Here is a 27572-nt window from a genome sequence, read left to right on the forward strand (position 1 = left end):
ATTGGCCTGGTCTGTAATATGTCCCTAGCCTGCCATTGAGAGCAACTTTGGGGTTCAGTGTCTTGCCCAAGGACCTTTCGGCATGTGGAGTCGTATGGGCAAGGAATCGAACCACCAACCCTGCGTTTAGTGGACAACCCGCTCTACCACCTGAGCCACAGCCACCCCATAAGTGTTTTGTAAGTAACTAACTAAAAGTTAGTTTAATACTGTTACTCTAAGTTCTTTCACTCAGAAAAACTCGTTTTTTTGTGCCAGATAAATCCTGGTCGGATGAAATTATATATGATATGTTGTATGACTGTAGTTTTGAACCCTTCAAGTTTCAAAGTAGCTTCCCCAACACTAACAATCATAGTGCTGAAACAAGTCACAGCTCCAAATTTGACAAAACCCCACATATTAAAAGTACATGCCCTACTTTTTCTACTTTTCTACCCAGAAACATTCTATGCTACTGATGCAATGACTAGCATTAGATGTATGACTTGCCACTAAAGTTCAAGTCACAAATATGCACAGGCTTTGAAACATGACGCTGAAGCAAGCCGCAAGCCAGTGGAGTACTGAGGGACTTCAAAACCAATCCCAGCATTCGGGAGTGAAGTCACTAGACACACTGCTTTCTCAGCAGAACAAAGCCAGTGCTTTATTTTTGTGGGCCTTTATGAGAGCCATGCAGAAATATTGATGACCGTGAGGGAAAATTAGCTTTGTTGTCGCTCCAACAACATGTCAACAGCAAGTTCACAAACACAAATGAAGTTGCATAAGCATAAATAAAAAATAAGCAATAATGGAATGACAAATTGTTTTAAGTCAGATTTGGAACAAATTTGTCTTGCATCTGAGGGTTGATAATTGCACAAAAACACCCATGAGAAGAAAACATAGAGTGATGGTAATTATATATCATGGAACTAAAAAAATACCACATTTCTGTATGGTATTAACCAACATAGTCTCATGACAACTTGTAATAATTTGTAGGAGATGGCAAAATTGTAAGATATTCTATAAATTGTCTCATACGAGAAGGTCTGACTTTTATTCCCATAGACACTACCCAAACAACAAAAAGATATTAAAATCAGCACAATATAACATTTCTATCCAACCCTTTATTTTAAGAAAGGAAACTAAGGTTGTGAATCTATTAAAACATTTAATCGAATTAATTACATGGTATGCCGATTAATTAATCAAAATTAATCACTATATAAATATGTGCTGAGAAAGCCAAGACAAAAACAAGTCTTGAGATCCCTGCATTATAGATATGCTCAGATATCTGCTCCATCAAGCGGTGTTTGAATGGCAAAAACGCATTAACATCTTGTGCTGTGGGTAAGTGTGGTTTGTTCTCTGTATAAGATGCGTGTTGCCTAAACAGCTTGAGTTTCACTTACTGCCCCCTTGAGAAAACAGTTAGTACTTAAATCTTGAATGGCTCCAAAGGTAGAAATATTCCTTATTACTTTCCGGGAATATGATTTATTGTGTCCATTTTTTTTAACACATTATCTTTTATATAAAAGATAATGTGTTTTGCTCTGAATTAACGCGTTAATCAAAAGCCTAAAAAAAAAAAAGTCAGTGAATAAATTTGGTTACATATTTATTGATACAGTACAAATGACACATGTCAATGACCTATATAATATGATTTGCTCGTCTCATACCAAATCCTGATGTTTCTTTATTCCGTAATAAACAAACATTATCTTCCTATTACAATCATGGTTAGATTTAGGGGTTGGTAAGTGGTTCAGATTCGGGTTAGTGGTTAAACTTAGGAAAAATCATCATGTCATTTTTCGTAGTACCTTTATGTGCAGTTTGAGCCAACTTGTACTCTTGCAATTTCTTGTACTATTATTTTGACTTCACGAGCACAGGATTGTATTTACATAGTACCCAATGGAACTTTAAAGAATACTGCAGTGCTACCATGGAACATTTTCAAATGAAACTATATCCAAAACACCATGGTATTTTTTTGTTAGTGTGTGCCAGGGGTCAGCAAATTTTTGACATGAAATGCAATTTTAAACATTTCAAAATATAATTTTTCTATGCTACATTGCTCAGCTGGAGCACTTGGCTTCCATACAGATTATAACTACAGTAAATAAAATGGCCTTTGTGACAATGAGAATGGATAATTGTAGGAGGTACAGTAGAATGGCATGCAAATGCAAGAGAATTCAACATTCCTGAAATAAACCACATAATGAAATAAATACATTTAATATTAATGCTCTTAAGGCACGCTAGCCAATGATCACATGCCTATGCTTGCCGATCCTTGTGTATGCCATGAATACCACAGATTACAATGGAAAATCCTGTACATACATGCACATGTCTAAATAGAGTTACAGTTCATTCAAATTAAAGAATTACACAGTAGCCTCTTCTTCTGTAGAGATTTAGACAGGCCGGCAGGGCATTTTGGATGATCAAATTAGAACCCATTACTATGCCTGTGTGTGGAAACAGCAAAGGCAACATTTGAACTAGCAATAGATGCTGAAACAGTAAAAATAAATAAATAGCGTTTTATCAGACCTGCCCATCAGATCTGCCCATCAGATTCAATAATTTTCAACTTTTGAAGACATTTTCATTTTCACACTTCAGTTGAAGGTGTAACATACTGTAGCTTTTCATGTTTTCCTGCACCATGCAGCGCATAATACTGTCTTCATCATCGCAATATTACGGCAAATACAGACATGATTGACTGTGAGACATTACAAGGGGCTTCTCTGTTGGCAGCACTTTGTGTAGTGGCATACATTACAACTACATTTTCCTCTCTTTCTTCCTCATAATCTTTTCCTCACTGTCGTTTTCTGTTACCACCAAAATACCCTTCTGGCAGATGCTGTAACTGCACCATTATCCTGGGAAAATAAGCATAAAAATAAGTGACGTTTTTCAACTTTAAGACAAGGCTTTGTCAAGCCAACAACTAGTTCTCAATGTATGGCCATTTAAAGGTAGTAATGTATTTTAGATAAAACTAAATAAATAAAAATAAGACTAAACATTTTGAAAGCCACATATAACTAGGAAATATATAAATACATTATAACAGACATTTTACCAGTGACCAAATCATGCCAGGCAGGTCTTTCTGGTAAAGCTGGTTGACCAAGGAAATTTCGCTGGTTAAGCTAGTTAAGAACCCTGGTACACCAGCCAGCATCCCATACACAATATACACCAGCAAAGCTGGTCTGTTCAACAGAAGAAGAGAGGGAAGAGAGTGACAAATTACAAAAATTAAACGTCCAGAGGATGATGAGGTCTCTGACGTACTGCAGCACTCTGCACCCCTGTGCCCTTGCTTACTTAATGATGCTTCCCAGAAGCCAAACGAACTTGAGCGTAAACCTTTTAGAGCGCTACCCTATGACCCTGTGATAATCTTCCCAGTGCAGAACACAATGATTTTGAAAGAATATCAACCCTCTTCTGCAGCAATGGCAGTTAATCAATCTAAATCTTATTCTGAACAAGCAGTATGTTATTTTTCTTCTCTAAGGGAATTATTCATACAGGCTAGCCTTTATCAAAACAGCCCTGAGCAACTACATACTTAAATAGAATTGAACAAGGTAGTGAGCCATATTTCATGTACCATGTCACGGTAAATTAGCCCTGTATTCAATAACCATATTGGATAATTATACATCCCAGCATGGACCATGTAAGTAAGTTAGTTATCCATTACTTAATCCTGCGCAAAAACAACTCAGTTTCTAAATACTGGTGAAACTGTGCATGCTCCTTTTAATGAATATCCATATATTTAGCTCTTACCATAAAAGCATTTAATGGGTGTTATCTGCACTAATATAGGTACTCTAGTCAGGATTGACGCCATCTGTAATATGACATGAAAGAAAGCAAGGCTGAGAAGAATAGAAGTACAGTCCATTCAATAGGTTGTACTGTTGTTTATCTTGGTGTAAATAAATGTTTCAGTCACACTTTATATTAAGTGGCCTTAACTACTATATACTAACATTAAATGCATACAAGTCTACGCATTTACTGTGAAATGACTATGCCCACATTTGCTGCTACTGAGGTTGCGGTACAGGGTAGGTTTAGGAGTAAGGATAGGGTTAGGGTCAGAATTATGGGTTAGAGTTAGGTTTTATGGTAAGGATTGGGTTAGGGGTAAAGTTATAAGTGTAACTACAAATGTAATTAAATGCAAGTATTTTAAATGTAATTGCAATGTAACAACATGTATGTACATAATAAGTACACTGTATAAAATGGTTAAGTACCCTGTAGTTAAGTACCCTAATATAAAGTGAGTCCAATGGTTCTTATTTCAGAGTAATAAAGACGATGTGTATTATTGATTGATCTGGGATACTGTCAGAAATAGGTATATCTCAGGTCTGTCCAAGATAGAAAATGCTGTGTTGGGACATTCCATTCAAAAAACATTATCAAACATCTGTTTCATATTAACTTGGAGTGTAAGAGCCCCCTCCTCTCCTTATTTCTTTCTTTCTGTATGTTTGTGTATATTGTATGAATGTGTATGACAGAGGTCCGAAGGACCTTAGGATTCAAAGGAGCCTTTGTCATATGGAATCGTTATCTGTGATATCTGTATGATGTAATGCGTGTTCTCATTGGATAATACTGTAAACCTCCCTCTTAGTTTCGCACTATATCCTTGAATGCAAGACTTTAGAAGGGCGAGCTTTTCTATTCTTTACTTTGCTTCCCAACGTTGGATGCTTTGTATTGATTTGATTCACGACTCAATAAACGACGGAGAAAAAGGCACTGCTATCGTTTAGAAGACTTTTATTTCTAACAGATACATTTTCCAGAAATATGTAGCCGATCACCTTTAGTTGAGGTGTCTATTGTGTTTCAACTAAGAAAGTAAAACTTGGCTTAACTGGAAGATCTTGCTGTGCATGTTCTGAGGCACATCTTTAGAAAGTATCCAAATACAATTCCAGAGAGTGACAATCTGTAGTGAATGAGACCCCTTAAAGGAATATTACAGGTTTAATAACAGTTAAGCTCAATCCACAGCATTTGAGGCATAATGTTGACTACCAAAAAAATAAGGTTGCACTTTATTATACAGTATACTTACAGTGTTCTTACCCAAGAATGTACTGAGTAATATTAGGTAACTACATTTACCTAAAGGGTTAGTTCACCCAAAAATTAATATTCTATTATGATTTACTCACCTTTAAGCTATCCCAAATGTATTAGACTTTCCTACTTCAGCAGAACCGATATTAAGAATTTTATGCAACGCAAGTAAACGGGTTTGGTGGTTTAAAAGGCATATTTAGGCAACATACAAGTAATCCAGACGACTCCAGTTGATCAATTAGTCTTCTGAAGCAAATCGATAGGTTTGGGTAAGAAATAAATTGATAATTAAAAATCTTTTAACTTTAAATCATTGCTTCCGGCCAGCGCTGGATTGCTGTTTGAAATGATCTTACAGTCTTGGCACGTTTATTCCTCTGTTGCAAACAAAGCACGTGCTTCTGAACTCTCGTGGGAACGCACCATTTTCAAACAGCCAGCAGCCTGATGGCACAAGTTTACTTGCATTGTATGGACAAAAACAGTTGAAATGTGCTTATAAAAATCTTCACTTCAGTTCTTCTGAAGAATGAAAGTCATACACAACTGGGATGGCTTATAGGTAAATAAATCATAAATCATATAATATTTACATTTTTGGGTGAACTAACCCTTAAACTTGTTAAGGATAGGGTTGGGGTTAGGTTTAGGGTTAATACCAAGTATTTCCTTGGTACAGTTCCTAAGTTGTTGTAATTATATAGAACTTAAATGCAGAAAAGTACTGTAAAATATAGTGCCACCAAAACTAATTTGGACTTGTCTCAATAAAACCTGGGTTACAGCGAGGCACTCAATGGAAGTGAATGGGGCCAATCCGTAAACGTTAAAATACGTTAAAACGTTTCAAAGGTATGTTCACAATGTGTGATTTTAGGGTGATAAAACCGTGTGTGTGTGTGTGTGTAAAGTTATGTCTAATTTTGCAACTTCGTTGTCATGACAACGTAATGCTGTAACCTAAAAAAAGCGTAATGCTGTAACCTAAAAGACACCATTGTGTCCTTGAGCAAGGCACTTAACTCCAGGTTGCTCCGGGGGGATTGTCCCTGTAGTAAGTGCACTGTAAGTCGCTTTGGATAAAAGCGTCTGCCAAATGCATAAATTTATTTATTTTTTATTTTTTTTTAAATCTAAAACGACAATTTAAACATCTTTAATGCTCAAATAATACAAAAGCTGACAGGGGGTGTAAGTGCTTAATGTAAGTGCTTTTATACAATTATACACTTCACATTTCTGCCTTTAAAACCTCAAAAAGCTGGCCCCTTTCACTTCTTGTGTAAGTGATTCACTGCAACCTTTTATAGTAATCAGCATTATGCCACAAATGCTGTCGATTAAGCTTAACTTGTATCGAACCGGGAATATTCCTTTAATATACTGAACAGGCTGTCCTTCTATCCATCACAGCCAAATTTTCATTCTTTACAAATGAAATATGTTGTCCACCCTAACTAAGTATTGCATATCTACACAGATATAGATGAAACTCGAAAAATTAGAATATCGTGCAAAAGTTCATTAATTTCAGTAATTCAACTTAAAAGGTGAAACTAATATATTATATAGATTCATTACAAGCAAAGTAAGATATTTCAAGCCTTTATTTGATATAATTTTGATGATTATGGCTTACAGCTTATGAAAACCCCAAATTCAGAATCTCAGAAAATTAGAATATTGTGAAAAGGTTCAGTATTGTAGGCTCAAAGTGTCACACTCTAATCAGCTAAACACCTGCAAAGGGTTCCTGAGCCTTTAAATGGTCTCTCAGTCTGGTTCAGTTGAATTCACAATCATGGGGAAGACTGCTGACCTGACAGTTGTGCAGAAAACCATCATTGACACCCTCCACAAGGAGGGAAAGCCTCAAAAGGTAATTGCAAAAGAAGTTGGAGGTTCTCAAAGTGCTGTATCAAAGCACATTAATAGAAAGTTAAGTGGAAGGGAAAAGTGTGGAAGAAAAAGGTGCACAAGTAGCAGGGATGACCGTAGCCTGGAGAGGATTGTCAGGAAAAGGCCATTCAAATGTGTGGGGAGCTTCACAAGGAGTGGACTGAGGCTGGAGTTACTGCATCAAGAGCCACCACACACAGACGGGTCCTGGACATGGGCTTCAAATGTCAAACGTCTTACCTGGGCTAAAGAAAAAAGAACTGGTCTGTTGCTCAGTGGTCCAAAGTCCTCTTTTCTGATGAGAGCAAATTTTGCATCTCATTTGGAAACCAAGGTCCCAGAGTCTGGAGGAAGAATGGAGAGGCACACAATCCAAGATGCTTGAAGTCCAGTGTGAAGTTTCCACAGTCTGTGTTGGTTTGGGGAGCCATGTCATCGGCTGGTGTTGGTCCACTGTGCTTTATTAAGTCCAGAGTCAACGCAGCCATCTACCGGGACATTGTAGAGCACTTCATGCTTCCTTCAGCAGACAAGCTTTATGGAGATGCTGACTTCATTTTCCAGCAGGACTTGGCACCTGCCCACACTGCCAAAAGTACCAAAACCTGGTTCAGTGACCATGGTATTACTGTGCTTGATTGGCCAGCAAACTCGCCTGACCTGAACCCCATAGAGAATCTATGGGGCATTGCCAAGAGAAAGATGACAGACATGAGACCAAACAATGTAGAAGAGCTGAAGGCCGCTATTGAAGCATCTTGGTCTTCCATAACACCTCAGCAGTGCCACAGGCTGATAGCATCCATGCCACGCCGCACTGAGGCAGTAATTAATGCAAAAGGGGCCCAAACCAAGTACTGAGTACATATGCATGATTATACTTTTCAGAGGGCCGACATTTCTGTATTTAAAATCCTTTTTTTTATTGATTTCATGTAATATTCTAATTTTCTGAGATTCTGAATTTGGGGTTTTCATAAGCTGTAAGCCATAATCATCAAAATTATATCAAATAAAGGCTTGAAATATCTTACTTTGCTTGTAATGAGTCTATATAATATATTAGTTTCACCTTTTAAGTTGAATTACTGAAATTAATTAACTTTTGCACGATATTCTAATTTTTCGAGTTTCACCTGTATACTATTAGATGCAAGCTGACCTGCCAGCAGCATATCATACTATGAAACAAGTCAAGCGACAATGTTATATTTCACTGTTGCACTGCCTATTGGCTGCTATGAATCAGATGGTGCAACAACATGGCCAGTCCAGCACTGGCAGATGGAAAAATTAGTGGTCAGGTGCTATCAGTAGCTCTGTGAATGATGATGATGATGATGAGTCTGTGTTTGGCAGGTCACCCGCACAGATGGTGAGAGCCTCGCCTTCCTGCAGCTTCCCAGTCGCCTTTACTTTTCATTCAACGCCTGAATGAAGTCGTCGGAGTAAATTAGAGAAACAAGGATTGTACACACCTGCTCGCAACAGCAAGAGACAAGGAAGTTTAGGCGGGAACTGTCATGTAATCAAACTTTCAACAACACAACAAACTGCTATGTTCCATAAAAGCAATGGTTTTCAAGTAGGGGGCATGGAAGACTAGTTTTCATGGAAGACTGGTCTAGTTCTCAAATCTTGTTTATGTTTGGACATTTAAATTGGTCACATTGATGATACACGTGACAGCCAATAAAGTTTGTGTGCACTTTATTCTCCTTGTCCTTCTATAGTGTTGAGTCTTGCATGTAAAATAAATGTGCAAATTTGATGGGGAAGGAAAAGATGATAACCGAAATAAAATGTGTTAATTTCTAATTCAGGTTAACTAATGTAATAAACTAATTTCAGCAGATACAACCTTATTTTTAAGTGTTACCAAAATGTATAATAATTTCCTTGTTAGTCCCCCCCCCCCCAAACTTCAATGGGGGTCGTGACAAAAATGCGTTGGAAAAATTGTCAAAACACCCACTGATTGGGAATCGCCCATTTTTGTTCTGTATTGACACCAGTCTCCTGGAATCAGCAATGGCATTATCTTATACACACATAAACAGCGTGTTTATTCCCTGCTTCTTAAACTGGAGTTCAAGTCGACAGATAACTAAATCACATTATCCTCTGATGAGTAAATGCTCCATCTCACTCACATAATGACAGAGGAGAGCGGTCATTGTGTGCATCTTTGGTATGCATCAAATACAGTTCAGTGGGAATGAAGCTGGCGATGACTGGAATAGCAAATTACCTTTGTGGTATTGATTCTGGGTGGGCTCCACATGACTGTCAGGCCATCTCAGAAGCACTGGGGTCCTTCAGGAGACCAAATGAAGCCATGGGCCACAAACTGAACACTCTGGGCCATACAGATTTGTTGGGAACAGCTTTTAAAGGTGCAATAACAAATTTTATGCACATTTTTACTGCATCAATTAAACATATGGCCACTCTGCAATGTATTTGTATTATAGACCTACAGTATATTGCACATTGCCTCCATTATGTACATTTTGAACCTTTGGCATTTGCTTCAGTCACCATAACACACTTTAAAACTTTGGGAAATGTTGTGAAAACAAACATTAGGGTTATGGTTAAAGTAAAGGTAAGGTTAGTCTCGTGTAGCCAGACATTTGACTAAAACATAATTCACACAAAAAAAAGTTAAAATAACATGGACTGATTGCTGCAATAGAAGCATATACCATCGGTTAACAACTTTGGAGCTTACAGTAGTAAGTTTCTAAGATACAGAATCTATATTAAGAATCACTTTGCCAATGAAGAAAATAATGGGATTTCTACTTAGGGAACCTGGATGTTCTGCTCTATTGAGATAAAGCGAGTAATGTTTGAATGGACATGGCTCTCATGCATATGCGTCCACATGTAGTTTTTTGACTGATATGACTAGAGATTTCTAGTGTGTACATCATTTTAATCATAAAAAAAAATTACTTCTCTTCTATACTATTACTGAGTGCAACTTTAAATCAACCTGAACAATAAAATCTGAGAAAATCTGAGATTTCGAGTCAATAGAGAACTCTCCAAATCACTGCTTCCCTTAACGGCACGTTGTCCCTTAACGGCACGTTGTAACCCCTTGGCTTCCACACAGAGCTTCATTTATTCAACCGGGGAAACGAGTAGAGGCCCTAATTAAAACTGATGTGGTGGCTTTGCTTGAAGGATGCAGCTTGTTTTTATAAATCCCAATTGCTCTTATAGACCACAGGCAGAGAAGAAACTTCACAAACAGGCCTCCAACAATATGGAAACATCAGACAAAGTGGCTAATTACGCTGCTTGTACCAAACTTTGAAACCAAAACAAACCAAACAAAAATCTTCGGCCTTGAAAGCATCTTGGGAAGCATTCTGAAAGCAGCAAATTAATTCTCCGTCTAAACAAAGCTGTCTTCGTCCGTGAACATAATATTGATCTTTTGACAGACAAGGCAAAATACTAGCTTGGAGCCTTAAACACCCCCTCCATTTTCAGTTCCAAGATTTGAGATTTCTCCACCAACAAATCCAATAAGATTCAACCAATTCTTACAAGAGCAGTCTTAAAAATCAACGGGTTTTGGGATACAGCATGAACGCGGTGAAACCCTAGAAGGATCAATACCACAATAACCCACCTGGAAAGAGCCCAGAGTGACACAAAAGCAAAATCTGAAACCTAGTTATGCTATCCAAAGAGATTTGCTGTCAAAAGCCTGTACATTCATTACAAAAGAAAACTGCTGAAAAGAATGGGGAACAAACAACAAAAGTCTTTTACTTGAAGAGACAAAAAGACACATGCCAGTCCATCAAGGTTTTGAGGTTTATTTACACAGAATCCTACAAACAAGAAACAGAATAATTCAAGGTGGACTCCTAAGAGCTTTCAAAGCATCACAGCTGGCATATATCAATTATTTGCAATTCATAAATTAAAGATTTGCGTCTTTGTTGCTCCTCGTCTTGGCCAAGACCCAAAGTCTAATTCAATAGAGAGGTGTTGTAGAAACTGCGGGCATAGGTCAACACTGTTTGGGGGTGCACACATGTCGGGTAAGCAGGTACGTGCAGATAAAACCCTTTAGCGAAACATAAATATGCATCTCTACATGAACTAATGTTTCAAAAGGAAATGATCCTTTGTGCGAGGGAAAGAAACCCATTTTAAATTCATTTTTCTTTTACTCTCTGGGCTAAAAAACATTTGAAGGAAAAAACTTCTGTATCCACATTTATGCACTGCAGTAATCAAAATAATAAGATATAATAATTAAATTTATCAGTATTTTTGTCTAGTTTTCTAGTAAGAATATATAAACATTGTTAAAACAAGGGAAGCAAAATTATGTAAGATAATAAGACTTGTTTTCTGAATGTGTGTCTTAAACTATATATTTTTTCTTAAATATTTATTTTCTCATAAGGATAAACCTAACAAAAATGTTTTGAGAGTTTTAAGCTTAAAACAAGAAAAAATATATTATTATTTGCCAATCGGGTAAGAAAAAATTACTTTAAATCCCAGATATACTCACTATAAACAATAATGATCTTTTCCAAATTTGCATTTAAAGTAAATGATCTTGTGTTAATATATTGTTTATTCTTTGGGCTAGAATGCTTTAAAATAAATAAATATCCGTAATGTTTATGCGCTGTATAAAAAAAGCCATATTTTTGTCTTATTTTCCATATCTAAATGGAAATGTAAGCACAGCATAATTCTAGCGGGAAGACTAGCAGCTGTACATCATTGCACCGTTAGCTGGGTAATTCCCAGCCAATCACATGTAAGCCGTTGCTTTATAAGTCTGCTCACAATCTATCACATTGCTGTTTCAGTGTGCTAACACAGCAACCTCCACCACCCCACCACCACCAGTTGAGTACCTTCCTGCACGGGGGTAGGCTCCTTGCCCCTGCCTCCTATCTCCGGCAGGATATGACATTCTGAGTACAACTTCGGACCGCCAGAAAGGGCCTACGCCAAAGAGAGACATTACTTTTCTGTTTTATATTCATCAAATAAATGTCATCTTAAATTTACTCAAGTCTGCGAGTCTTGCTGATGGAAGTAAATTTTCTTGGGAAACAAAATTGTTTTAAGATAACAAGACTAGTTTTCAGAGAATATATCTTGAATTATATTTTTCTTACCCCATTGGCATTTTAAATTTTTAGTTTTACACTTAAAAGAAAAAAATATATATATATATTACTTGCTAGCCAATAGAGTAAGAAAATTTCACTTTAAATTCAATATATATTTTTGCATAGTTTTGCTTCCCAAGTAAATTACCTTGTTTTAATAATGTTCAGATATTTTTCAAGAAAACAAGACAAAAATACTGATTAAGAATATGATTTCTTGCATAGTGAATGCACTTTTGTTTTGGTGGTGATGGTGGTGCTAAACACTGTGTTAGACCTGCATTCTGCCTGTGTTAGTTCATAATCTTCTCTGCGTCTGTACAAACAAGCCGCCACAATGCAGTGTATTGTATTGATCTTTTTCTTACAATCCCATGAGCCTTCAAAAGAGTGCACGTTGTTTCATGTGGTGCTAATGAATGGGGCAACACCTGCATGTTCCTGCATCCCGTCTCTCTCCCTGCCCAGTGTGTTTCTACAGGGTGAGAATGTCTTGTGTCTTACACTTATCTTCCCCATGCACTTGCCGTCATGTAGGGATGAACCTTTCATCTATCTTCTCTCCCAACTCTGCTTCCCTGGCAACATATCCTTGTACATCAACAACCAAGACCTTGGATCTCTAGCGGCGTGTGGCACTGCATCTGACAATTTTCTCTATCTGTCTGTCTTGTCATGGAAGGCGTGCCCTTTTCAAATTACGCAACAAATCAGCGACAGGGGTGAATATATTACAAAACATTTCACTATTGACGAATCCCCGACGACTCTGTCTGGACTCCAAATTACATTTCACAACAGAGTACACGTGAGAAGTGATACGAGATATGAAAACAAATGCATGATCATACGTTGTGCATTGCAGAATATGATGTGTATGTTTTTAATCGCCTCAAGGAATCATATATTTTATTGGTTACAATATGAAAAAGTACCTCCTACTCTAAAATCTACCCATTTGCTTACCTGACTGTCCAAGAGAATTGGCAATTTCTCTCCAACTCTTCTCTTTCTCCACCCGGTTGTGGTACAGTTCAGATGAATCATCAAATAGGCACTGGTGCTCCTGCCAATGTTTCACTCTTTTCCTCCATTTCTTTGGTCCAATGAGACTTTCTTGATACTGCAGCCATGCTAGTTGATGTTCTGTTGCAGGTACATCCTCCCATTGAAACTTCCCGTGCCACGTTTCTTGCTCTCTCATTGGCTGTAGGTCAACACTGTAGTTGTATTCAGTCAAAACATATTTCACATTGTGCGATTTGGAATCGCAGACAGGTCCAGATATTTAACATTCTAGATATCTCGCTGACATCGGCAACGCTTCTCTCAGATCGCGTCTTTGATAATTCATAAATTGCGTTCGTCGCTCACAGGAGTGTGCTTTGATTTGCCTATGATTTCGAGCTTTTTTCGGCGATCTCCACAAAACTGTCGGCGAGCGAAAATCGGGCTTAAAATCGTGTAGTGTAAACTCGGCATGAGGCGATGCATTTTAACGTTTGGGTTACAGTACATAATAAACGACATTTATAAGATTTTTTGGATGATTTCAAATTGTGATGTAACTGATAGAGTGTAGCACTTGGAATGAAAAGATAGATAGATCATTTATTGTCCTCAAAGTGAACAACAACAAATGCCAGAGCATACAATGGCATCATAATGGCTGATGTGTTTAAAGCTCGTATAGCACTTGGAATGCAAAGGAACAGTGTAGGAGTCCTGAAATGCATGTAAGTTTACACATGAGCCGAAAGCTTCATAGAAGCACCACAAAATGACGTGGTTGCTTCAGCAATTGCATTCTCCATCTCGTATTTGCTTTTATGACATTATAGGTTAGGATTAGGGTTAAGGTTTAGGGTAGGGAGGTCGGTTTTGTTGATTTAAATCTCGCTAGAGAATTAGCTATTAAAATGTAATCTGTAAACTGTTCATTTGCTTTTAGCGCCACAGGTGACATTTCACTTCAGAAATGCCTCCATACGTGTAAAGAAGTTTCAAAGAACCGTTTTTTTATGAGATGCTAATTGCACTGAAATAGCACTGTGTAATGAGCTTTTAAAGGAATGTTCTGGGTTCAATACAGGTAAAGCTCAATCGCCAACATTTGTGGCATACTGTTGATTATCACAAAAAAAATATTTTGACTTGTTCCTCCTTTAAAAAAATTAAGAAGCAAAAATCAAGGTTACAGTGAGGCACTTACAATGGAAGTGAATGGTATAATTTTTTTATGTTAAAATATTCACTTTTTCAAAAGTATAGCCAAAGACATGAGCAATATCCCAATTTTACAACTTTGTTGCTATGACGACCTAATGTCCTAAACCTAATACCCCAAAAATTACTTTAAAAATGTCCATTTAACAACTTTTACAGCTCTAATAATACACAAATATAAGAGTTTTAACAGAAGAATATGGTATTTGGTTTATAAAATTATAAGCTTCACATTTCTGCCTTTAAACCCTCAAAAAATGTAAATGTCTCAATGTAACCTCCATTTGTGCTTTATTTATTTATTTATTTATTTTTATAAGAAAAGTAAGGATGAGTCAAAATTATTATTTTATTTTTAATCAAGATTATGTCACAAATGCTTTCTACTGAGCTTTCATTTGTATTGAATACCGGAATATTCCTTAACTTGTATTGAATCTGGAACATTCCTTTAATGCACAGCATTGTATTGGTTGTTTCCCATTTGTAAGCGAGCTTCCTGTTATTGGGCTGGACATCAGAGAACTTCTCAATGACACTGAATTCACAGACTCATACAGACCTGCAGGTGTTCCTCAAGGTCCTTTTCTAGGATTTCTTATATTTTCCTTTTTTGTCAGTTTTTAAGCTCTGGCCTTAAAGCTATATTCAATGGAAAATCACCATTCACATTATAATTGAATGAGTCCTGTGACTGAGAAATAGCCTTTAAAGTTTCATTCCATATTAGCAGGAACTAAATGGTTTGTGTTCCTGGAATAGAAAACGAATGAAATGAAGTCAGAAATGAAGGTAAATCCACATGCTAGGCCTAAAAACAATGTTTGCATTCCTTTTTTTTTTCCATTTTAAGATGTTTAACTATATATTTCTGTCCAGTATGTGTAGTCCAAGTATTAATGCAGTCTCACTGAACATCATGTAGTAATGTTTTGGTTTGTTAAACTCTATAAAACATACAATGAAATCACTTGCAAACCTTTTCTGTGTAAATTTATAGCCAATTGTACACTTAGTTACCATGACGATGTAATGTCAACGGTAAAAATTCAAATTTAATTAAATAGTTTAAACCCTCTAAAAATTAGCCACATTCACTTTCATTGTAAGTGCCTCACTGTAACCTCAATTTTTTTATTTTATTTTTTTAAAGAAAGTGGAATGAGTAAAAATTTATTTTCGTGGTAATCAACATTATGCCACAAATGCTGTTGATTGAGCTTAACTCTTATTGAACCCGGCACATTCTTGAAAGCACAAACATTTATCTTTTCTATTTAAATATGGGCTTTTTATAGACATACTTATTGACAAATCTCTGCACATTTTGCAAGCCGCAATTAACATTGTGCTATTTTCACTGAATTGCAACGTACAAATGGCGTTCAACACAAAAAAATGTTGGTGTGTTTGCCACGTTACCTAAAGTGGGTGTTAAAACAACACAGACACTGTGTGCAATTCATTCTTAGTGAATTCCCAAAAGACTGTTTGAACGTAACAGCAGTTGCGTCAAACTCAGAGGGGTTTACCTCCCATGAGCAGTCTCCAAATACAACTTTCATTACTTTTCTCTTTTCATCATGTGAAACTAGACATGAATACTTTATATATGGTGATACGAAGCGAATAGAAATGACTAAAGCACTTGATCAAAGGCAAACACTATCAGAACCGATTTATTTCCTTGCACGAGCCATTTCAAAAACTCATGTTAAAAAACCCTGCTGCGTACTACAGCCCTAAAGCAAAATGGCTGCCATACATCAGTAAGGCCGTGTGCCCAGTTTCATATCTCAGAATCAATTTGACAGGAACTTCTGAGTAACATTGCTCTTGTTGAAGTAGGCATCATCCAGGTTTGAGTTGGCCCTCAGGCCCTCCACATCAGAGAAAAATGTATTTCATTTTTTTTCTTCATCTGTATTCATTTGTATGTAGAAAAGCATGTGGTCAATGAAGATGTTTTAAACATTCACTTAGTCAAACAAAAAAATAAAGCCAATTTCAGTCATATCTTGCCCTTTTATTTAAACATCTGTATGGATTTATGTAGATATTTTATTTAAAATAAGTGTCAAAAATCAACATTAGAAGCTGGACATTGTGCATTTATAGATATTCAAATTCGCAGTAGTGGATTACCACTGATGTGGCTCGTGAACACGTCGCTGTAATCACACCAGTCCGACAAGCTGTCATTCAAACTGAATTTACACAAACCCGATGCTACATAACTGATGTCCTCTCAGATAAGCTTCTCTTGAAAACATCACACACAAAATCATCACCAGAGTAATTCAACTAACATGGAAATTGCTATTGATACGCATTCTCTAAAACACTGCCATGTTATTTTTGTGATATGTAGCACTCGGTTGTCAATAATGCATTCAGGTTGATAACTAATGTGGCTGTATAAAATGTATGCATGACAGGAAAATCCAGTAGAGCAGTTCAGCCCCTAAACAAAGCTAATGCGAGAAAGTTCACAGTGAAAGAAAGTGAAAATCTACATTATTATACACTGCCACAAGCCATAGGTGAGCTGTGTCAATATGTATAAGTAAATCTTCCAATCAATTACAGGTACTACAGGATGACAAAAGCACATTTCACAATACTAAATCCATGAAATCACTGTAAACATTTTTATGTATGTGCTCAGCCATGCATTCACCTAGATGGGAGAATCTCTTGAAGAAATGTGTAGGTCTTGTTTCACTGTGAAGTCAAAAGAAAAAAATATGTGAAAATAGCACTAGCTGCTACTGTATTAACACTAATGGCACTTTTCCACTGCATGTTACGGTTCGACTCACCTCAACTTACTCGCTTTATTTTTCTGAGCTTGCATTTCCAATGCAGTTTAGTGCCTCCTCAATGTGGGTAGGATTTTAGGCTGATCGTCATAGTTGCGCCGCCTCTACTGCCGTGACATCATTAAGACACAAACTGACCAAAACAATAACACAACCTCTAGCTGTTAGCTACTAGCTCAATTTGCTGCATAAAGCAGTTGTTGCATGGTGAATTTACACAAGTGTTTTAGTTTCCAGTAGCTGGTCAACTAAGTAAAGTGAAGCTTTCAAGCAGAGTATAAAGTTAACATACCATCCTCCATCATGGCTGTGTCCAGGGCACTCTCCCTCCCATTGTTCACCGGTTTAGATAGCGTCCATTTGGCCGAACCACTTCCACTTTTCCTTGATGGTTCTGTAGACACGTACGTTTTTTTTACTTTTCCTTACACTGTTGGTTGGTCCGGTGGCAGCCATGTGCGGCCAACAGCTGAGTCACTTCCTGAGAGACTTTTTCGTTTCGCTCATCGCTAACGAGAGGACCGACTGCACCTCGTTTATTGACCGTGGCATTGTTTTGCACACAGCCATTTCTTTTTACAATTCGATAGTCGCGTGAACAAATGATACTGTTATTGCTGTTACTAACTTAAAAACTAGCGGGTTGATGTCACGAATCGGAAATCCAGTAATGCTGGTTGTGACGATTCTTCCCTCATAAACACCTACATTATATCCAGGGCCGTGGGAAGATGATTTAAGTTGGGGGTGCTGTAGTGGGAGGTGCATTTCTGCATGTGCATGGGTTTTTAAGGGCCACACATAGCATTGGCAGACAAATAGACTTTACTCAAAGGGATAGTTCACCCAAAAATGAAAATTCTTCTGAAGGGATATGATAAGAGTGGACGAGAAACAAATCAATATTTTAGTCCTTTTTTACTATAAATCTCCACTTTTGACCAGCCTCGAACATAAGGTGGCGATATGCTAGAAGAATGCGTATTGACAAATAAAAAAAATGAAGAAAAATGTTTCAGGAATAGTGGATATTTTATAGAAAAAAATGTAATTAAATATTTATATGTTTCTCACCACAACTATCATATCGTTTCAGTAGAAATTGATTAAACCAATGGAGCCTTATGGATTACATTTATGCTGCCTTCAGGGTTGGGGAGTAATGGAATACATGTAACGGATTATACTGTATTCCTGACTGTATTCCACTACACTTACAATTTAAATAATTGGTAATTAGAATAAAGTTACATGCAAAAAGTATTTTGATTACTGAAGAGATTACTTCGCATTTTATTGTCATTTAGCTTTAAGCTAAGCTCAAATGCTATTTCTAGCCATTTTACATGCACATGTTTCCAGGCACAATCATATTTTTTATGAAGAAAATTCACGTTAGATCACTGTCACTCACCCTAGCGCTGTGTGTGTACACACACAGAATCCCAGAGAAGGGCAGCTTTCCCATAATCATTCCAACAAGAAGGCACAATCAAACTTAGTGTGTTTATATAATCAGTTGTCATAATCTTAAAACACGCAACAGTATCAATCAAATGTATGCTCATCAAAGGTATGAGGGGCAGTGGTGGTTCAGTGGTTGAGGCTCAGGGTTACTGACCAGAAGGTCAGGGTTCAAGCCCCAGCACCACCAAGATGCCACTGTTGGGCCCTTGAGCAAGGCACTTAACTCCAGGTTGCTCCGGGGGGATTGTCCCTGTAATAAGTGCACTGTAAGTCGCTTTGGATAAAAGCGTCTGCCAAATGCATAAATGTAAATGTAAATAAATGTATGCCAGTTTTGCAACTACTTTGTCCCGTTGCGAACAGCAGACAAGAACATTTCCCAATTGTACGTTCAAAATCCCAAACTACACGACACACAAAACATATGCAAATACATTTTAGTAGCAAGAGTATAGCCTATCAGTGTTTAAATAAATAAAAAGTTTAAATGGTACTGACTGTTAATATTAAACTGCTTGGCGGCAGCTTATAGTAAGGGTGCTTTCACACTGGCAGTTTTGTCCGAAACAGAGCACGGTTCACATGAAAAGTTGGTAATGTGAAAACTGCCATGAGGACCAAGAAGCAAACCACAGTACCGAACCCGAGACTACCAATAGGAGGTGGTCTGAGTTTGGTTGCACTGGGACTGTGACGTGGTACGCATGAGTGAGAAAGCAACCTGTGTTTGTTAACCAATGACGCGCATGCGTTTTTGCCGATTTAAGCATGCTGACATCATCAGTTGCACAAAAACAGACACACACCCATGCATCATGAGTGGCAGGGAAACATTGCAGGACACAGAAAAGGTGAGATGCCTTCTATATGTGAGTGAGTGAGAGTGCAACCAGCTGTGTCCTCAAAAAAGGTTGTTTGCGAGCATCAGATAATAGGGGTGTAAATCGGATGTTTCATCACGATATGATCTTGAATCGATTCTCTTGGCCTGCAAGCTGATATTTGCCGATACTTCAAAGTCCGCCACCATACGATTCGATTCAAGGGCCTGCGATCGATATTCCGATATTATGTGCCTATTTTACTCAATCAATTAAATTGTTGTATTTCTTTTGCCTTCAAAAGCATCCAAAACATAATTTGTTATTTTATTCAGCTCTCTGTACACACATGGGGACATCCACAACAAAATAAGGTAGGCTACTTCAGATGTTTAAAGAAATTATACAGATAAATAATATTAAAAAAAAGTCACACACAAGTGATCATCACTCATTTGATGACAGCAAATTTTTCAGTTTAGTCCAATTAAAAATACTTACATAGGCCTACCGATGACTTGTTTCCAACAATCTGTGCTATCTGTGGTTTTTTGGCTACAACTTCCACAGTTGTAATGAAAAATTATGTTACAGTTAACTGAATAAATGTTAGTAAGGGTGTTGATGTGTAGATGTGTAAAGTCTTACAACTGATGCTGGAGATGAGCAGGTGTTTCTCTTTCCCTCATTAGTGCTGTTCAGAATGTCTGCGTTGTCAAGATGTTTCACATGGTTAAACTTCTCAATGGTACTTTAAAATAGCAAATTCTCATGTAAAATTAAAATGGGTGGCATGGACAACGATATCGATGGAAGCCCGAATTAATCGCGCATGTGAGCCTCTCTGCATTTGGCACAAGAGAACTCACATTTTAAGGAGTGCCCGGTTGATGCGCTTGCACGGATCCAGTCAATCGCATTTCGCGGGAAGCCCGGTTGACGCATGCACACGCCACATGGATAGCAAAGCACAATTTGGCTTCAAAGACCCTGCACACATCCGTGTTCCCTATGAAAGTATATTTAGTGCTCATAAAGTCAAATTAATGTAATACGGTTGCTTAATTTCCTCACAGAAATGCGTACGGACGTTGCTGACATTAGAGTATTAACATAAAAGTACATCTTAAAAAATGTCTATATCGATATTTACACGTTGTATCGATAACATTGCATCGATCTAATGACCAACGATCATTACACCCCATCAGATATAGTCTCTTTCCCCTGGACATGTACAACTACTGAATTACAGCATAGAAAGCACAGTGTGTCGTTCACTCGGGTGTGCATAATGACACAAAATTAATAACATACACACAAATTTTGCGCGTTGTGCTTTCCATCATGCGCATGTTTGTGATGATGCAAGTTGATGACGTAAAAGCACCAGGGTTCGACAGAATCATGAGTCTGAATCTAGACCTGGAACACTTGTATTCGGAACGCAGCAAACGTGCCCAGTGTGAATACACCATAAACCAAACACATAAGATGTGCGGCTAGGTGTTCCAATAGTTTGGCGTTGAGAAATATAATTATTTAATATAAATAATTATTACAGTATTCGGTGTTGTAAATTATTTCTAAAGACTTATGCATGCAGTTTTTAGGAAAACATATCCAAAAAGAAATAAATAAAGAAAAGAACAACCATTATCTTGACACCAGGGGGTGCCCCCTACTTCCCACAGCCTTGATTATATCGGTCTATAAATATATTTTTTCTGGCACAACTGAAGTGTGAGCAATGCATGAAAGCTTCATATGCACCAGTGAGGTAGAGTGACAGAGATGCATAGGAGCAGTTCACAGAGGCTGATAAAGCTCAGATGTGGGCTTTTGTGACGAATGTGGCATAATGGAGTGCCACTCAGATGAAAGGTGACAGAACTCAGCAGTAAGAGGGAAGTAAAGGGGGAACTGTATAGCCATCCTCAAAATAAAGCACTTCCTGAGTGTAACAAGAGGTCAGATGTGTCTGAATGCTGAGCTTAACACACACACATACACAAACACATACACATTTTCCTGGAACTAATAGGATGCGGTTGAGGTTACATCATCGCTTCATGTTAAAGTGTCACATAAGCATGTCTCGTGGGATGTGTTGTGTGTACTAAGCTATATTTTGGGGAGCAATTCATGACTAAAAGGGAGCTAATTCTGACAAAACCACCCATTTGGGACATCAATTCAGATGTTCTGCCATTTCCAAGTCTGCTGTAGAATAGCAAAGTGAGAAAAAAAAAGAGAAAGAGAAAGAAGCAGCCAGATCTTCAATTCATCTTCACACACAATCATTTGTGCACATGTGCACTGCCATGAATGTATTAAGGGCTAAGCAGTCTCATTACACTTAAAGAATGCTAACAGGTCACATTCAGCTCATAGCTGTAAGTCAGATGCCTGAATGCCTGTCCTCCACGTTTGTATTCGAAATTACCACATTATGCAATTTTATGCTCCATAATCAACCCCTCAGGGAGGTTTTACACTGTGGCATCGGCTTTTTCCTTTCCAATACTTCCTCCCTTTCTCTCTCAGCCGTAGAGGCGGATGAAACTGTTGTTGAAGAGATCTGTAGTAATTCGATTCTGTCCACTTGGGATCACTGATTGCTGTGTGATTTTACAATTTTTGTCTCACTCTTTTTCAGATATTTCAGGGTCTTTCTCCCAGAAGATGGATTCATTCCTCAGAAAATAATTTCACAGTTGTCTCACAAATCAAAGCGGCTCTCCTATCCAATGGGAGAATCATTCTCTGAAGACAGATGATTTCACATCTTCCAGTTCCTAGATTGGAAAATAAAACTTTGCAGGTTTGGCAACATTAATGGACATCTTGAATCTTGACTTATTGATTTCGGAGCTTGTAAATGTAGCTATTTGTTGCACAGCATACGTCCAAGCCAAACGTGCGACGCTTTGATACATTATACATATAGTAAGTGATATAAAGTCAAAAATAGTTTATTGCCATTACTTATCAATATCGCTAGCTGTGGCTTTCAGGGGGAATACTGGCTATTAGATGGTTTCATTTGAGAAATGAACTCACTGGCTAAACCATTAGTGATCTGTGTTTGTTCAAAGAATAAAACCCGACTGCCCTCTTCTGATCATGTCTCTCCTGTACTATCTAATGTCGAATCACACCGTGTGAAATCACAGGATCTCTTTCGCCTTGACACGCATTCTCAGAGACGGTATCTGTAGGTCTGGCCAACATATGAAATATTTACAAAGATTTTGCTGGCGACATAAACGAAAGCAATACCATGAAAAGCGCAATTACTTTCTTTGTCTCACGACTTCTGGGTATGAAAGTGTTAAAGGAATATTCCAGGTTCAATACAAGATGAGCTCAATCAGCATTTGTGCCATAATGTTGTCAAAATTATTAAAAAAAATATTTTGACTTGTCCCTCCTTTTCTTTGAAAAAAGCACAAATCTGGGTTACATTGAGGAACTTACAATGGAAGTAAATGGGTGCCAATCCTTAAATGTCATAATACTCACTGTTTCAAAAGTATAGCCACAAGACATAAACAATGTGCATGTTGACATGATTTTAGTGTGATAAAATCACTTACTAACCATTTCTGTGTAAGCTTTTATCCAATTTTACAAATTTGTTGCCATGACGGCTTAATGCTATAAACCCTAAAACCATGAAAACGTTACAGTTCAAATAATACTCAAGTTTTAACAGAAAAAGTATTGTTAGTACTTATATTAAAGGAATAGTTCACCCAAAAATTCTCTCATTATTAACTTACCCTGATGCTATCCCAGATGTGTATGACTGTCTATCTTCAGCAAAATACAAATGAAGATTTTTAGAAAAATGTTGAAGCGCTGTAGTTCCTTATAATGTAAGTAAACAGGTGCCATCAGGCTGCTGGCTAATTGACTGTCCAAAAGGCATATTTAGGCAGCATAAATGTAATCCACACAACTCCAGTCGATCAGTTAATGTCTTCTGAAGCAAACAGATAGGTTGGTGTAAGAAACAAAAGAACTTGCATCACAACTCGCATTTAGCGCCCCTCTGTGGACACCCGAAAAATGTATCTCACACCGCTTTGGACACAGGGGGCAGTGTTCTGTATTTCAGGAAGCAGAGACTGATTTTAGCCAAAGAAAAATTCAAAAAGTTTCAGATTTTACTGTGAAGTACTTTTTTTAATCTGACATGCCCCAGAAAGGAACTGCTTTCAAAAGCCTCTTCATTCAAATTGAGCTGAATATGCCCAAATATCGCTGAAACACCCCATTTCCAAAAGATTAGTAAAGATTTGAGCTTCTTTAGATTTCCATCAGGATCAGTTGAAAACAGTAGATGTCAGAAGATATCTCTTTATAATAACTTTTTATTAACATAAATACATTATTAGATAATATAATGCTTTACATATTATTAAAATCGAACACTGCCCATATCCACCACTGAATGCTGCTGCTCAGAAGAACCTGGAAGCATAGTTTCCTGCTATGGTGTAGTCTAGTGTTAAAAGATATGGACTTTAGAACCTGAAAGGTAGCAGATTTAAACCCCATTAGTTTTTTTTGCAATCTATCACCAACCACCAATGCATTTGCAGTACCATTTGACCTCTCAAAACCAAGCACTTGTAAAACTGCCTTCCTTCATTTAACTAACTCTCCAAAGCTGGGCTGAAATGTCACTGTGCAATCCTTTTAAATCTATATTCAATAGACACATATACTGTATGCAGTGTCCCTATATTTTCAATAGGGAAAATCAATAGCGGCCGCACCTCCTCTCACTTACGGGGTTGAGAGGTTACTTAAATGAGCTGAGAAAATTACATGCCCTCAGAGTGAAAGGGGCTGTCAAATATAAGCTCAAAATAGCATGAAAATGAAGAAGTGAAATCCCATAGAGTTTTCACCTTCCTGCATCCTCGAAACAACTCCTGCCGACTTGAAAATCTAAATCACCACACGGAGAACCTGCTGGGAGAGCCAGTTTCTATTTCTGAACTCCACAGAGGCGTCCAGTAGACAGCAGAAGAGCCCACTCACAGTTAGGAAGCAGATAATATGTCTCATACTGTCCAGAATAGAGATGTGCAAAGCTACATCCATTTTCAAAATCGACAAGCTGATGTCTAGTTGACTAATCTGTCTTAAAGAGCTATTTCACCCAAGAATGAAAATCCTGTCATCATTTACTAAACCTCATGTTATCTCATGAAAATTACATTACTGTGGCTACAATTTTCTAACATGTACTACTGCAGTTCAAAGGTGAAATGTTCACTGAGTGGCACTAAATGTGAGTGTAACAAACAATATCTAGTTGAATAAATCAACCTCACGAAACGACTAGTTATTTGCACTTCTCTTGACCAGACTCGGCCGAGACGTTTCAGTTAGGCCCAGTTTTCCCTTCAACCTCAATGTTGATACGATTTAGATCATATAAAGCACTATTATGATTAAACATATCAAATCCAGTTTAAGAAAATAGGTCAGAGGATGTGCTTTCTCAAACTGCAATAACTGCAGGGCAGGTGGGAAAATTGGCAATGCTGATAAATCCTATCTCCCAAGTACGCAGGTCCCACAGGGAGAAATCAGCATCAGGTATGTGAAGATTTGTGCGCTCTCTTTGCTTGGCGAGGCTTCAAATAAGCCTCGTCTCTACCTTGCAAATGGTCCTTGGAGGACAATTGTGAGCGTGAGTGAGATACGTGACTTCCGGACCCACTGTCTTTAAATCAAGGATGTTAACGTGAGCACGGCAGTGTGAGGGAAGGTGTGTTAATTTCAGTGTAATATAGAGAACACTAGAAAGAGGCGGATGGTATAACAAGGTGATAACTCTGGTTATAAAGCTGTCATTGCCACTGTTTAGGCTGACCGAGTGTCCTTGGAGCCCACAGCACTGTATGTGCGTGTATGTGTGTCTGCGATTGAAAAGAGATCCATGCGTTGCCCCTCGGGAGGTTGAAGGGTGTTTGGAATAAAGGGTAAAAGAAAGCTGCTCAGATATCAGGGCTAGAGGATATCTGTGCTGCCAGGAATGGAGGTTAAATAGATTTATGGAGAAAATTGCACTGAGCTTCACATTTGGGATCCCAATCATATTACAGTGATAACCCAGGGACATATAGCTTTAGATGGATCCATGTGTTGGCCTAAACATCCACACATTTTGCTTCAATATGAAGACCCTTAATGCACACAATATAAGGAATCTGTTCTAAAATCTAGTGTGCTGCCTACACAGTAAGCATTTTAAGGGATTATAGGTACACTCCCAACGCCAAGTCTGTTTCAAAAGAAAAATGATCATAAGCTAATTTGTTTTAGCCAAATTAGCAATTTAGCATGTATACATTTTAGGAAAACTGTTGCATAGTGTGGGTGTCTTCAAAAACAATGCCATAAATTGTTTTCATTTATCAATTAAAATCATGCAAAGTCCAGTAAACATAAAAAGCTAAATCAATATTTGGTGTGGCCACCACCTTTGCCTTTAAAACAGCACCAATTCATCAACTTACACCTGGACACAGTTTTTCTTGGTTGATGGCAGATGGGATGTTCCAAGATACTTGGAGAATTCATCACAGTTTTCTATATATTTAGGTTGTCTCAATTACTTCTGTTTCTTCATGTAATCCCAGACCGATGTTCAGTGGAGGGCTCCATGGGGACAATGCCATCTCTTGCAGGGCTCCCTGTTCTTCTATTCTAATCTTTTCTATTTGCAAAATGAATGTTTGGGAGTATAAAATGTATTTTTCCTATTGACACACTAAAGCTGATGATATAAATAATTATCTTTAGACAAATGTTTTTGTGAAACATCTTAAGTGCCTACAAATTTTGCACAGTACTGTATAATATAAATATATATATAAAATTGTAATTTTTTTCACCCAATAAATGTATTTTATGCTTATCAGAGCATCACATTGTTAGCTTAGCAACATGCTGAGATTAAATTCCATTGAAATTGAGTCGAGTCGCCCATGTGGAATGCTGTTTGACATGCAGAGTTGCTGCCTACGTAAAGCATTCCTGGTCACTTATGAGGTTCTAGGACAGTTAGAGGAATATATCATAAAGGAATATTCCGGGTTCAATGCAAGTTAAGCTCAGTCGACAGCATCTGTGGCATAATGTTGATTGCCACAATTAAATAAATAAATTCGACTTGTCATTCCTTTTCTTTTAAAAAAGCAAAAATCCAGGTTACAGTGTAGCGCTTAGAGTTGAAGTCAATGGGGCTAATTTCTGGAGGGTTTAAAGGCAGAAATGTGAAGCTAATAATTTGTAAATTTCTTCTGTTAAAACTGGTGTATTATTTGAGCTGTTAAGTGGTTTAAATAATCATTTAAGGGTCCATTTGGGGTTTAAGTGTTTACAGTGTTACGTAATCATGGCAATAAAGTTGTAAAATATGAAATAACTTTACACGGTAAAGGTTAGTAAGCGATTTTATCACACTAAAATCATGTTAACATGCATATTGTTTACATCTTGTAGCTATAATAAACAGTGTATATTATTATGTTTATGGATTGGCCGTATTCATTTTCACTTTCAGTGCCTCACTGTAACCCAGATATTTGCTATTTAAAAAAAAATTAAAAATTAAGAGGAGAGACAAGTTGAAAAACATGTCTGTGGTTATCAATAATATGTCACAAAATGCTGCTGATTATGCTTATATTGTACTGAATCCAGAAAATTCCTTAAGGGTATTTCTCTTTTCTTTTTGCATCCATCTGAGCTGTTTTTCAAATGTTTCCCTTTGTAAATGGTATGCACTTATATAGCGCCTTTTTTTTACCTTAGTGGTTCCAAAGCGCTTTGCACTGTGACTCATTCACACACACACACACACACACACACACACACACACACACACACACACACACACACACACACACACAATGTGACCAATGACATCAGACCTGCCATGCAAGGCGCTAGCCTGCCATTGGGAGCAACTTGGGGTTCATTGTCTTGCCCAA

The sequence above is a fragment of the Xyrauchen texanus genome, chromosome 47, assembly GCF_025860055.1.
Source record: "Xyrauchen texanus isolate HMW12.3.18 chromosome 47, RBS_HiC_50CHRs, whole genome shotgun sequence".
Classification (NCBI taxonomy): domain Eukaryota; kingdom Metazoa; phylum Chordata; class Actinopteri; order Cypriniformes; family Catostomidae; genus Xyrauchen; species Xyrauchen texanus.